At 47.5% G+C, this 13,470-nt stretch overlaps 1 long non-coding RNA gene across 1 annotated transcript in view; it reads right to left on the bottom strand.

Annotated features, from left to right (window-relative positions):
* The window catches only part of LOC138720589 (uncharacterized), a 230,367-nt gene extending 224,506 nt beyond the window's left edge, over positions 1-5,861 (bottom strand). The window contains exons 1-2 of the long non-coding RNA XR_011337430.1: positions 5,612-5,861; positions 4,232-4,354 (exon numbers count right to left, since the gene is read on the bottom strand). This is a non-coding gene — a long non-coding RNA (uncharacterized lncRNA). The remainder of the gene's footprint in view (positions 1-4,231; positions 4,355-5,611) is intronic.
* Between the last annotated feature and the right edge of the window lie 7,609 nt (positions 5,862-13,470).

The following is a 13,470-nucleotide window of genomic DNA, read 5'->3' as shown; positions in this document are numbered from 1 at the left end:
AGGGCTTGATTCTGGACCTCTTCTCTGACACAGTAGAAAAGCCAAAAGTCACAGCCAAATACATGGATCTCATGCTACTGGAAGGATCCTGCCATGGCACATGGGGGACTCCTTGAGTCTTACCTGCAGTAAAGGTAAGTGGGTTCACCTGGGAGTGAAAAGATACCCACACAACTATTTCAGGGACTGATGACATCTCTCCTTCACTGGCAGGAAGGAGTAATGTGTTCCCCCTTCCTTCATCTAGATCAAAAACCCACAAGAGGGGGCTAGGGAAGAAATCCCTTATAAGAATGTCTGTGAGGATGGTGGTTTCTCATAAAGGATGTCTTAAGCCCAGGCAGAAAACTCTGAGCTGGTGGATTAGCACCTCATTTGGAACCAAGACCCTCAGTCCCGCTCTAGGACCCAGCCCAACATGGATTGCATGAAACAACAGCATCTTCCCAGGAGAGGGACCATCGAGTTGCAGTGAGACAACGCTATGTTTTAGTCAAAGAACACACCAGAGATGCTCCCTGCACAAACCTCAGCTCTCACGGGCAAGGGTACAGCTGCGGTCTTCACAGGTCTGTTAGCACTGAGTAACTGCAAACATTGGTTTAAATTCACACACAGCAATTATTATATTAGGTTCTCTTAGGTGAAAACCCTGCTGCTGTGTTATCTAAGCACAATCACAAATGCTTTTGCCCTCCCAGTATCATGGGATGGGAGAACATTAAAGTTTTCCTCACAGTATTCTGTGGAAGAAAAAGGTACAGCAAGATGGAGTGACATTCCTGCAGCCACTCAGGGTTTCAGGGCTGGGGAAGGAGCCAAACCTAGAGTACAAATTGCTAAGACACCCACTGACCCACTCTTCCCCTTCAGACCAAGCCTCTAAATGATAAAACTTGTTCCCTGGTGGTTTTCAGTGAAAAGGCTGGAAGCACAGACCTAGCATTGTGTGCAGTGCAAACAGAAATCATCCCAAATGCAGGGCTAAGAGGCAAGCGCAGCATGCACAGCATCACAGCTCAGTCCTTTGGTTCCACCGGCTCCATGCAAACTTCTCTGATGCTCCCAGCCCCAGGAATTCCTCTCCCTGCCCCAGAGATGGAGGGTGACAGTGAGACATTAAGCATCCCCTGCATATGGGTGGCCCAGGAGATACCAGCAAACAGCACGGAGCCAGGTCAAGGCAAGGAGCCACTGAAGCACTGACACCCTGACCCAGGGAGGGAGAGAGGGCTGCACTTTGGCACGTGCCACGGGCTGGAGGCTGCTGCTGCCTGGCAGAAGCAGATAGAAAGAATTGCATTTTGCAGAGGGACACATATGGCCGTCCTGGCAGGAGGTTCATCAAGCATCCAACTGGCACCGTCTTTCTGGGCTTCCATTCAACACCATCATTGGACATAACCCTTAGGTGCAAAGTGCTTGGCTGTATTTAAATTCCTAAAGACCTTACATCAGACAAAGCAGCAAATTTATAACAACACCAATAGCCTGGTTTAGCAGTAAGGAAGGGAAATAAGCAGCAACAGAACACCATAAGCACCTCCGGGCTGCAAGGCTGGTTTAACAGTGTTCCCACTTGTAAGTATAAGGCTACTCTCTAAAAGTAAAGTAGCCACAAACTGTTTGACACCATGTTAGCTGTTAGCAAATTCCAGCAGTTCCAAGTCTGCAGGGCATGGGGCACCCACTTCCCCAGCCCAGCACTACCACAGTTTGTCCCGGGTGGCTCAGCTTCTACCTCCTCTGCACGCCTGCAGCAACGGGATGAGAGCTTGCCCAAAGGCAATCTCAGTGTCCAGTGGCTGCTCCACAGGAGCTCAAGGTATGCTCTTGTGCTCTGTGTGGCTGCCATCCCACCACCAACACCCATCTTATTGTCACCGTTGTCTTTTGTGGCTGCTGGTGATGTCCACACACCTGTCTGCAGGTGCAGGGCAGCACGAACTGTGCCCTTGCACCATGCCCTCAACACCAGCACCGATGCTAAAGCCTAGAGGGACACCTCTCCCTGGAGGAGGATTGCAAGGACCAAGCCTTCCTCTAGCATTTATCTTGAAAGTCAGAGCAGACTGGCTCTGTGCATGCCTAGGAGCTGGGGTTACAGGCATACAAGGCTGTAGTAATGCCGCAGTGAATCAGACTCTGAGTGTTTTGTTTAAATATAAACATATTGAATCAGTGCTTTTTTGTGTAGAAGGCTATTCCCGTGAGCCAAGTGTTTTGACAGTTACAGCAAGGTGGTATGAGTCACTGCCTCTGCCTCAGTCAAGCTCAGAGACAGATACATCTTAATCACATTACATTTTTTTCAGCGCTACACCACAAGTCAAGGCACGGGGCCAAATTTCCCTATGGGAACTAACCAGCGTAGCGCTAAGTCCTGAGTGTGAGGTTTGTCCTTCCAGCCTGGATGAACCTCGGAAAAGCGCATTCAGCATCTCAATAGCATTCAGCTGCAAGCCCTCTGCTAGTCACCAAGGACTCAGTAAAATCTGCAACAGCAGGCAGCGCTGCCAGGGCTCAGGAGCCACAGGGCAGGCACTGCCTGCTCACACTTGCCAATGTTTACACCCCACCGTGGCACATCAGAGCACGGAGGCTGTAGCTGCCATTAACGCTAATGGAAGTTTGAAGCATAAATCCCACACGCGGCAGTCAGGGAATAGAAGCCTCTGTCTCAAGCCTGGATCTCTCAAATGCAGCCTCGCAAGGTCTTTAATTGTACTTTCAAAAGAGCAAAATGTGCCTGTTCGTATTTATTTCTCCAGGAATAATTACAGTGCTCTATGGTGTGGTAACCACACAGTTATTAGGCATGTTTGGACAGAAGGTTATCTTATCTAAATTGGATTGGAAATAGATTTATAACACGGAAACTTCACAGTTGAACTGCAAATTGCAACAAAGTCTCTTCATCACCCCAGCGACAGAGCCCCCTCTTTGGCATGAATTAGTGCTGGGTGATTTCCACAGGACTGCAAGCTAGCCCAGTCAGGAGGCAAGATGGGGTTTAATGAATGATTCAACACCCAGGAAAAAAATAAAGCTTGTGTTTTTCCATCTCAGGCAGCAGAGAGGATCTGCAAGCCCTGGGTATGCACCAAAGCTCGTACGTGAGACCTTGGGAGCATTCCCACACCTGCCTGTGCCTCCACCTCTCCTACCTTTCCTCAGGGAGAAAATTCATCCCTGCCTGCTCAGTGCTGCAGTGAAAGGGGTTGTACGAGCTGGTACTATTGGCTTGTTGATGCAGATGTCTGCAGGGGGTAAGCACCGAGGCTCACTGTCCAAGGCAGACCTGCCAACACTGCTCGCACAGAAGGTGGTGAGTAAAATGTGCCAGTGCCCTGCAGGGTTTCCTCTTGCAGTGTAAGGGAAGGTGATCAATATGCAAGCTAAAGCTGGCTGAGACAGAAACCATTTCTGAGCATCTCTTGCATGCACAAATAGGAAACCCAAGGCTTTCGAGCACGCAGAAATTGGAATTTGTTATCAGCAGGAGACATGACTTTGACATGGCAGGAAATATCATCGCGTCCTTGCAACTGCTGTCAAATTGCAGAGATAAATTTCCCCGTCTCTAACCTTAGCAGCAGTCACAATTAGAGAGTGCTCAGCTGAAACCCTCCACTGATTTCATGTGCTATGCTGTTGCATTTCTCATCTTCAGGGACAGGCAAAGCAGCCAGCCCCACAGTGGGATTCCCAGTTGATAATGCAAAGCTACCAGACCACAGGCAGATGAACATGTGGATCAAAAAGACATGCCAGCCCTAGGATTTCACACAGGCTGCCAATGGATTGCAGTCCTTCCAGAGGATTGGGTCTTATTCGTTGCTCAGGCAGAAAGACACCCCTTTAATTGACCCATGGAAAAGTAGGGACCCACAGCCCTGCGTTGTCTGCTGGCTAGATCTGCTGGCTTTGCACTTCAAAACAACCTTTCTTTTAGTTTGCTAATTGCTTTGCAGATCTCCCTAATGGCAGAGTCTCCCTGGGCACATGTGTGTGCAAGGCACAAGCATCTGAATATCTCTCATGGGTGCAGGAGGACACGAGACTTAATGATGGAATGACTGTTTCTGTCTCACTCCTTGTAGTCCCATTGCTTTTATCAACAGAATAAAACTGCAAGTCCAGCTTCCCCCTCTTTCAACACTAATCCAAGTAATTTCCCTCACTCGAAAGGCAAGCCCGACCAACTGTAGTCTGCAAACTTGTTAGTTACCTGAGGATGCGGAGTCAATCTGCAAAGGGTCTTTCTGGGATAATCTCAGCAGTTCTGGTAAGATTTCCTTCTCGTGCGGGCTCAGCGAGCATTTCTGGCAGCACAGCACTGCTGAACGGTTACCTGCCGTGGTGGATCAAGGAGAAACACACATGATTCAGGTGGCAAAGTCAGGACATATACGGCAAATAGCTGGATCGCAAGAGAACAAATTGCTATTACAGCATCCTCTCAGAGCTTAATAACAGGAAAAATAAGAGTTCTGCTGTCACATTCAGTTCTCTAACTTTAATGCTGCTTCCCTTTCAAACATCAGGAAAGTAAAATAAAACACCAGAAACAAATTATTTTGGTCTCTCAGTGGTATAGCTGTAATCCTTTCAGAGCAAATGCTGCAAAAATACAGCTTGCTCCTCTAAATATCCGGAAGTTTCCTGAGCTAAAACATAATTACTGCCCTGAGCACCACCTCATAAAACGGCACATTATTTTCTCCATTAATTCTTGTCACCCTCGGAGGAAAGCTGAAGGGTTACTATTAAGACCACACCATTATTTTGAGTAGTAGCATTAATTTCTTGTCATACGCACACATACACCCCCATACTGCCTGCAGAGTAATACAGGTCTGGGGAAAGTCAGATTACTATTTTTATTCAACCAAATTGTTGCCGTGTGTATGTTTCAGTGTTTGCCTTACACACGGCACAGTTCCTAGGCTTCAAGTAGATGCATCCGGATGATGCTTCGCCTTCTGGGGGGAGTATTTAGCACACTGTAGTAAGAATAGTTCCCACTCCAGGGTGAAAACGATCACATATATGCATGTGCATAACCAAACTTTGCACTTCTATGTGTGTATGCAGAGACGCTCATACTTCTTATGTAAATGAATGAAAATAAACAGGTCTAAATCCTGCAAGAGGGAAAGAAAGAGAGCCCGCTTGTGTGCGTATTCATGTCTCGCAGCTACAAGACAACTATATTTAGATAGTTGTCTCATCCCACAGGATGATACTTCATTAACAGGCAATGAAAGAGTAGCTATGGTTACTTTCCAGAGTTCAGCTTTGACCGTAAAAAGATGACTCTGATTAAAATGACCTTTTGTAGATCACGCTAAAGCCAAGCAGAGCAGCAGGCATCACAGCCTGTAGCACTGCAGGATGAGCGGAGAGCCTTTCTCTCAGCTCTTTGCCCTCTTCCATGATGCACCAAAGCCGAGACCCCACAAACACACACAAAACTTACTCCGCACCGACAGCCACTCGCTAAAGCCGTTGGGGCAGATCCCACCAGTGAAGCCCAGTGCCAGCTCGCTGTCACGGACAAACACCACGACTCGCCGTTCCCGGTCACCACCAGCTCAGTGGAACTCACCCAGCGAGCTCCAGCTCCAGAGGGAGGGCTGCTCCCTGTCCTTCCCTCTGTGCCCAGAGCCTCCTGCTGCTCCTGGAAGAGGTGGTGGCGGTGGAGGTGGCGGTGGCAGCTCCTGCGGGTCCCTGCAGCCACTGAGGAGCGCATCACCTCCCGGCCGCAGCCCGCGAAGGTGGGTGCCCAGATGTTCCCGGCGCGGATTGGTCCAGCGGGAGCAGATGTTGCCCGGTTGCTAGGAGCGTTGCTAGGCGCGTTGCTAGGAGACGGTGACGCTCTTTCCATCACTGGCGCGAGCCGAGGCCGAGGGGAGGGAAGGAGGGAGGGAGGGAGGAAAGGAGGAAGGAAAGGAGGAAGGAAAGGAAGGAGGAAGGAAAGGAGGAAGGAAAGGAAGAAGGAAAGGAAGGAGGAAAGGAAGGAGGAAAGGAGGAGGAGGTCCCGCCACCGGGATGCTCAGTGCAGGGACAGGACAGGGCTGCCCGCTGAGCCGGAGGATAGAGGAGGGGATGAGTCTCAGAGCTGGAAAGGTGGTGAGGAGCTGCCTGGGGCTCCGTGGCAGGGGAAGGGGATACGAAACGCCCGAGCTAGGACTGGGAGCGGAGAGCAGGAAACCTCCCGTCAGGGCAGACTGAGCGGTGTACAGGGCAAAGCGGCAGCCACCGGGAAAGAGAAAAAGCAGGGAAGCATGTCCTGGTGCCTTGAAGGACTCGAGGGAGTGATGAGTCCAATTTGGGACTGCTGGCAGTAAGAGCTGAGAGCCAAGCTCTTCCACTCTTGTGGGTCACACACCGCTTCCTTCCTGACATGCGTTGCTCCCTCTTTCCCTACCACCACATCCCGGCTCACTGGCCTTTCCCTGAGCCTTTGGGATGCCCCATCACAGTGCCCTGGATCTCACCCTGGCACATACACCCATGACCCCAAAGAGGCATCACAGCACTCTGAAATCCCACAAGCAGAAACTGGCATTGCTGCAGGAATAGAAGCTGCACAAGTGAAACAACTGAAACCTCCTCTTCTTCCTTTTCTTCTAAGAAAGCTGGGAAGGGTCTGTTTATCAGGGAGTACAGGAATAGGATGAGAGAGAATGGTTTTAAGATGAAAGAGGGAGGATTTTGATTAGATATTAGAAAGAAATTTTCTTCCTGTGAGGGTGGTGAGGCACTGGCAGAGGTTGCCCAGAGAAGTCATGGCTGCCCCATACCTGGAGGTGTTCAAGGCCAGGCTGGATGGGGCTTTGAGCAACCGGATCTAGTGGGAGGTGTCCCTGCCCATGGCAGAGTGGTTGGAACTGGATGATCTTTAAGGTCCCTTCCAACCCAAACCATTCTATGATTCTATAATTCTTCCAAACAAAACAGTGGATCACTGTGGAATAGGGCAACTCCTGCATCTCAGCCAGACTGGTCAATTTTACTATTGAGCATCCTCCTTAGGGAAATAAGTGGGATATCAGATTCAGCCTACCCTCACTACAAAAGAAAAATAAAATAGAGGATTTTTAAAACCAGTTTCTCCAGCCACCTATGTTTAGGGTTCTACTCCAGAAGAAGTGTGCCACTTCCAGATCTGGGAGAGGGGCTATCCTATCCTACTACTGAAGGTGACTCAAAGGGTCAGCCAGTGCCAAGAACAAGGAAAGGTGTTATGGGAACACGTTCATTTTGACAGAATCTGAAGGTCCTGGGCAATGCTCTGTTTCCTTGTGATCTGAAAGGTGGGTGCCCCATGCATGTAATAGTTGGGCATGTTGGCTGAGGGGCATGGTTTAGTATTTGACAGGAATGGTTGGACTTGAAGATCTGATGGGTCTTTTCCAACCTGGTGATTCTATGATTCTATGATTCTATGTCATTGCTGGTAGGACAACAGAACTCCTCTCCCTCTTGTTGCTCCAGGGTGTCCGTGAAGATCCTGCAGAGCAGCATGCACCATGCTTAGTCCTCCTACCCCTTACTCACTGGGAATGGAGGCACAATTCATTTGGCATTCACCTAATCTCATTCAAATTCTAACAAACTGAGGCTTGGCAGGCCCAAGTCCCAGCTAACACACATTAGCATAGCAGCCTGAGACCAGTCACTCCAATGACTTGGAATTTCTGGTTGGTTTTGGTACTCAGTATGCACTGACATGCACTTGCATGTACACAGCTCCTCTGCTCTTCGCAGTTTGTGAAAAGGTCAATCACAGCCATATACTTATTTCAAATTATCTCTGAAGTGCTGCTTCTTTTATTGAGAAGTCAAATGAACTCCAAACTAATTTCAAATTTGAATTTCCTAGGACAATAGGAAGGCACTGGAATTTAATTGATTTTGATTACCTGCCTTATTATTATCCTGCCAGTAGCGATAGTTCAGGTTGGTGTAATTTTAAATCTACTGTGAGATGAATCTGACATTTCTCTGCTGCTGAATAGAGGACTTGAGCAATTCTTCACCTCTTCACAAAGATGCCATAATTAATTCAGCAATATCACTTCTGTAAGCGGAGGTAGAAAAGGAAGACACAGAAACACCTATTCTGTGCCTCAGAGCTGAATGAACGACAGCTTTAGTTACTCCAGTCTTCCTGAAACTGACTGTATTTTTTTAACATTCAACACAATTTCAGCTGCAAAGACACATCTTCTCCTCTCCTGTCAGCACACAAGCAGGACTTACTAGCTGGCAATAATTTACAGCCAAAAGGTCATTTAATCTTTCCTCAGCTGGCTCCAAGAAGCCTTTCCATCCCCTGATCAGCCAAGAGCAAATTCTTTACAATGCAAGTCTAGATACTATTCTTTCTACCCTTTCTGAGGGGGACAGAGAGCACAGGGAAAGAGTCCCTGCCAGTATAAACCAGCACTGCTCTGCTGGCTGGAAGGAACCTCCATGAAGATGAACAGCTGATGCTCCATCCCATCCCAATCCATCCCCTTCCTCTTGTCATGGGAGCACAAGAGATCACCTCCCCTCCTCACCTGAAGTGGAGCATTCCCTTCTGCCAGGGATGCCTGGTCTGGAATCACTGCTCAGTTGAAGCACACGACGTTTTAATGCAATCAAAATTAAAACAGAATCCTGAACTGGGACCAAAGTCTCTATTGACAGTGATATTACTTGAAAAGATAAGACTTAACAGTGTACTGAACAAGATAAAACCTGGACAGGCAGACAATAGAAGAGTAGCACTTTTTTTTGCTTTCTTTTTTAGTCTTTTGAAAGTGAGATTGCCTAGTATAGTCAGTGCTATAATAAATATATGTTTTTAAATGGTTTAGAGCAATTGGGAATATAAAACCCCAGAACATTAGCATTTACTTTACTTTAACTGCCTCACAGAATTAGAAAAAAACAGTTCCTTCATTTCAAAGCAGTTACATCTCCCCAAGCCAACTGTTAAAGAAAAATGAATTAAATTAATGTGCCCTTTTGAATTTAAGCACCAAACATTCAGAAGATGTCTGTATAAAAGCACCAGTCCTTCCAGGCAGCACATACCTACAAATACGCTGTATTTCTAAACACACCATGCAGAAGGTATTATTTTTAAAGGATAAAATGCACTTGAAATGTTTAGCATTTGTACCTGAAAAACTGTGCAGGTTCATATGTAAGGAGTTATATCCTGGATCAATTTTTATTCCTGGCCTGGCCCACTCAGCTGCTTCTGAAAGACAAAGACCCTCAAGGGCTTTCCTAGTCATTGGTTTATCACAGCAAATGGAGACAAGTAGCTCCAGTTTCTGGACCGTGCTCAGGCCTCCCAACAGTTGGCCAACCTCAGAGGGACCTGATGACTTGGGAGGCTGATCCTGCTTGCATCTAAAATGCAGCCTTTGCATTTAATCCTAAAAGACCAACTCTTTCTCCAGTTTTTCCTGTGCCAGAATTCTGTTTTTCTGCACTATCTTCCAATTCATTGTACAAGAAAAGCATCAAAATTTGTCAGCATCAAAATTTGTTGATGTTTTTACATTTATAAAATCTTCAAAAAGTTTCAGAAGCAAGATGGGGAAGAGCAGAACTAATGAAGCCCATTTTCCTACATATTTTGTGCTCTTTATACCTTCCATCATCCCCACTAACAACAATGAAATTCCACCACATCCCCTGGGACAACTCCAACTCAACCAGAGCCACCACAAGAGGCAGCACACACGGTCACTGGTCCAGGGTGATGCATGAGCATGCTGGACCTTCAGCCTGACCCTTAGCCATCAAACCTACTTCTTTCTGCTTCTCTGTAAATGATCCTCTGCCAGGTGAAAAAAATTGTAGAAGCATAATTGTGTTTGAGACCATTACCCTTCTTTCAAATGTGATTGAAATTGGCCAACCTGTTCAAAACTGATGATACTGGGGGAGAGACTGGCGAAGAGACAGATGGCAGATGGCTCAGCTTCTTTAGCCTCAACTGAGCTGATTGAGAAGTGGGAATGCTTTCACCCTCTCATGAAAAATGATATCACTCTTTCGTTGAAATTCAAAACTTAGTTTCCGAATATTAAAAATGTGTCTTTTCCAACCAGTCAAACTTAGGATGACACCAGTGATGCCTTGGCAAAACAATACTTGGTACATCGCCAAGGAATGAAGCTGCTCCGAGCAAGGACTTAAAATGCAGCTAGAGGAAGAACAGGATAATCAGAACAATAAAACAAATCACAGCTGAGAGCCCCTAGGGAACCCAGTCAGATCCATGTGTGCTTGTGGTGAACAGCGGGCATTCCAGTAAGAGCAGCAACAAGTGGATTGCTAAGCCCGTGATCATATTTGCATGGTGGTGTTGTACACCAAGCATGTAGAAAGCCCAAGTATCTTACCACTTAATTTATGGGCAGCCTCAGGCCAGTCATGTAAGCCAAGCTGCTCAAATCTTGGCATGAAGATACGTAGCCCATTCTCCCAGTTCAATGCCAGCAGCTTCACTGCAGCACGTGCCGAGTTTGCACAGGGATGCAGGCCAGGAGGAATAAGCCAAACCCCACTTTGATTGAAGACATCAACACAAGGACATCAAGAGGTTGTGGGAACTGTGAGGTAAGTGTAATGTCCGCAGCAGCGCTCAAGTCTTTTAGAGTAATTGCCAGTACCCTTCAGGAGTTGATTTACATGTGAGAAATAGCATGGAGTGGGTGGTGGAATTGAGGCCAGGAGATGGACAGGGTGAATTTTAAGTGGTTGTCAGAAAAACACATGGAGCGAAATGGTATTAGGAATAATCAGGCCAGGAAAGTGTTGTCCCAGTACCAACTGAAGCCATATCATTGACTTGGCAACAGTGCTCACCCAGGCTCCCAAACCCCAGAGCAACTTGCAAACAACATCTGGAGCTGCAGATCCCCCTCTGTGCCCAGAGGGGCTGCCACGGAGCTGACTGCAACCAAGAGCAAACCCCCCAGTCTCCCCTCTGCAGCCAAACCTCTTGCTGAGGCCTCTGGAAATGCAAGATTTCACCAATATTTTGCCACCCCCACCCCTCTCAGCTGAGCCTGGTCATCCCACCAACATTAGTCCTTAGCAAAAATGCATATTTCATCATCAATTTTCACCAAGGAGGCTTTTTTTCCTGAATGCCCTCTTTTCTCACCAAGCCCCCTAGTGCACTCCATTCCCCCTTCGTCGTTCAGATGAGAAGCTCTGAGCTGGGTTTTCCATGTACCCAGACACAGCTCAGATCAGCCACCATTGCTGGGGCTTCCAGAGACTGAAGCTACCAACTGTCACCAGAAAAAGAAACTCTATTTCTAGGCTGGTTCTGAAAAGCCAGCTCTGTGGATGCCAGCAGGGATTCAGGAATCGTAGTTTCTCATGTATCCCTCAAAGACAGCACTGCTGTTCTGAGAGAAATAAACCAACCCCAGTTCAAAGTCACAGATCTGGAAATTCTTTTAGCTTCAGTCTTTCTCTCTCTTAACTTAGGTATGGACTACAACAGTGACCTGGCAGAAGTCCAGCACATACAGGAATACATCATGACCAAAAATATAGAATCATAGAATCACTAGGTTGGAAAAGACCCACCGGATCATCATGTCCAACCATTCCTATCAAACACTAAACCATGTCCCTCAGCACCTCGTCCACCCGTGCCTTAAACACCTCCAGGGAAGGTGAATCAACCACCTCCCTGGGCAGCCTCTGACAGTGCCCAATGACCCTTTCCGTGAAAAATTTTTTCCTAATGTTCAGCCTGAACCTTCCCTGGCGGAGCTTGAGGCCATTCCCTCTTGTCCTGTCCCCGGTCACTTGGGAGAAGAGGCCAGCTCCCTCCTCTCTACAACCTCCTTTCAGGTAGTTGTAGAGAGCAATGAGGTCTCCCCTCAGCCTCCTCTTCTCCAGGCTAAACACCCCCAGCTCTCTCAGCCGTTCCTCATAAGGCCTGTTCTCCAGCCCCTTCACCAGCTTCGTTGCTCTTCTCTGGACTCGCTCCAGAGCCTCAACATCCTTCTTGTGGTGAGGGGCCCAGAACTGAACACAGGATTCGAGGAGCGGTCTCACCAGTGCCGAGTACAGAGGGAGAATAACCTCCCTGGACCTGCTGGTCACACCGTTTCTGATCCAAGCCAAGATGCCATTGGCCTTCTTGGCCACCTGGGCCACTGCTGGTTCATGTTCAGCTGCTGTCAACCAACACCCCCAGGTCCTTCTCCTCCAGGCAGCTATGTGGAAGCATAAGTGGCCACTAGACAAAGACGTGCCCCCACAGCTGTGGTGACGTGTCTTGCCTCTTATCAGACTAATTTCAGCTCTTCAACCCAACGCCCGAGCTCTTACCTCTGTTTCCAAACCAAGACACATCTGTCCGATGGCCACTCCAACCACTACAGGGGCATCCCTCAGTGTTTCTCACACATGACAAGGATGTCACCAAAGCTGATGTCTGCGCAGAGGGACAGTACTGGTGACATTGATGCCCACAAGCCCTGTTGCAGGTACCATCACATCCATGGGCATGTAGGAGAAATGATGGCTGGGTGCAAGGGCTTGTTCTCCCCAGCTCTGGCCAGGGGATGGATGAGAAATCGAGGAACACTAGACACTGGCACTTTTTCTTCCCCACGTAAAGCTGACTGAAGTGTGGAATAGTGAGGGAGGAGGCAGAGACACTGCAGGACATGACAACCTCTTCAGCCTCCCGAAGCCCCTCAGCAACTTCTGCCTGTGGCCGCAGGGTCCATCTGTCCATGCAGATGGGCAGGGGGACCAAAGGGGAGAGAGTTCCCATTCCTCCCATTATGCACCATACACCTGCATCTTTGTTCTGAATCACACACATCCACCTCTCCAAGATGCATATTCACTTGGTTCTGCCACAATACAAGAAAAAAAGGAAGATACACTGGGTTTGCATGTCTACATGAGCCGTCTGCTTCTCTTTTATTGATAAAAACCTGTAACAACAGCATTCACCGTAACAAAATAAGACTGTTTCTAAGGTGTGGATGGTTGCATATGTGTGGGGATAATTTCAGCCCAGAATTCTGCAGAAGCTGGATTTAATGCTTTTTTTCTCCCAGTGAGATATCATCTAGACATTAGTATTCCTAACGCAGCATATAATTAGCGAAAGGCAATATATTGTATGATCATGCACGTTAGCACTTAAGTAGAATAAAAATGTTTTATTGTCAAGTACATGAAAAGGTAAGAATAAACCCGTACCACTCTTCCTGTTGAATATCCGAACATATTTTCATCATATTTTTCATCTTTTTATCACAGTTTTGCACTTCAGATATCTCTTTCAATCACACACAGAAAGTGAAATGATGCTTAGACCATTCCAGTGGCCTCACCAGTCAATACCAGTCATTTATTAAGTACATTGAAGGTACAATTTTCAGTGCAAATCTTTGAACTTTACAAAAATGA

The sequence above is a fragment of the Phaenicophaeus curvirostris genome, chromosome 5, assembly GCF_032191515.1.
Source record: "Phaenicophaeus curvirostris isolate KB17595 chromosome 5, BPBGC_Pcur_1.0, whole genome shotgun sequence".
In the NCBI taxonomy this organism is placed as follows: Eukaryota; Metazoa; Chordata; class Aves; order Cuculiformes; family Cuculidae; genus Phaenicophaeus; species Phaenicophaeus curvirostris.
This window is presented reverse-complemented; position numbering and strand designations above follow the sequence as displayed.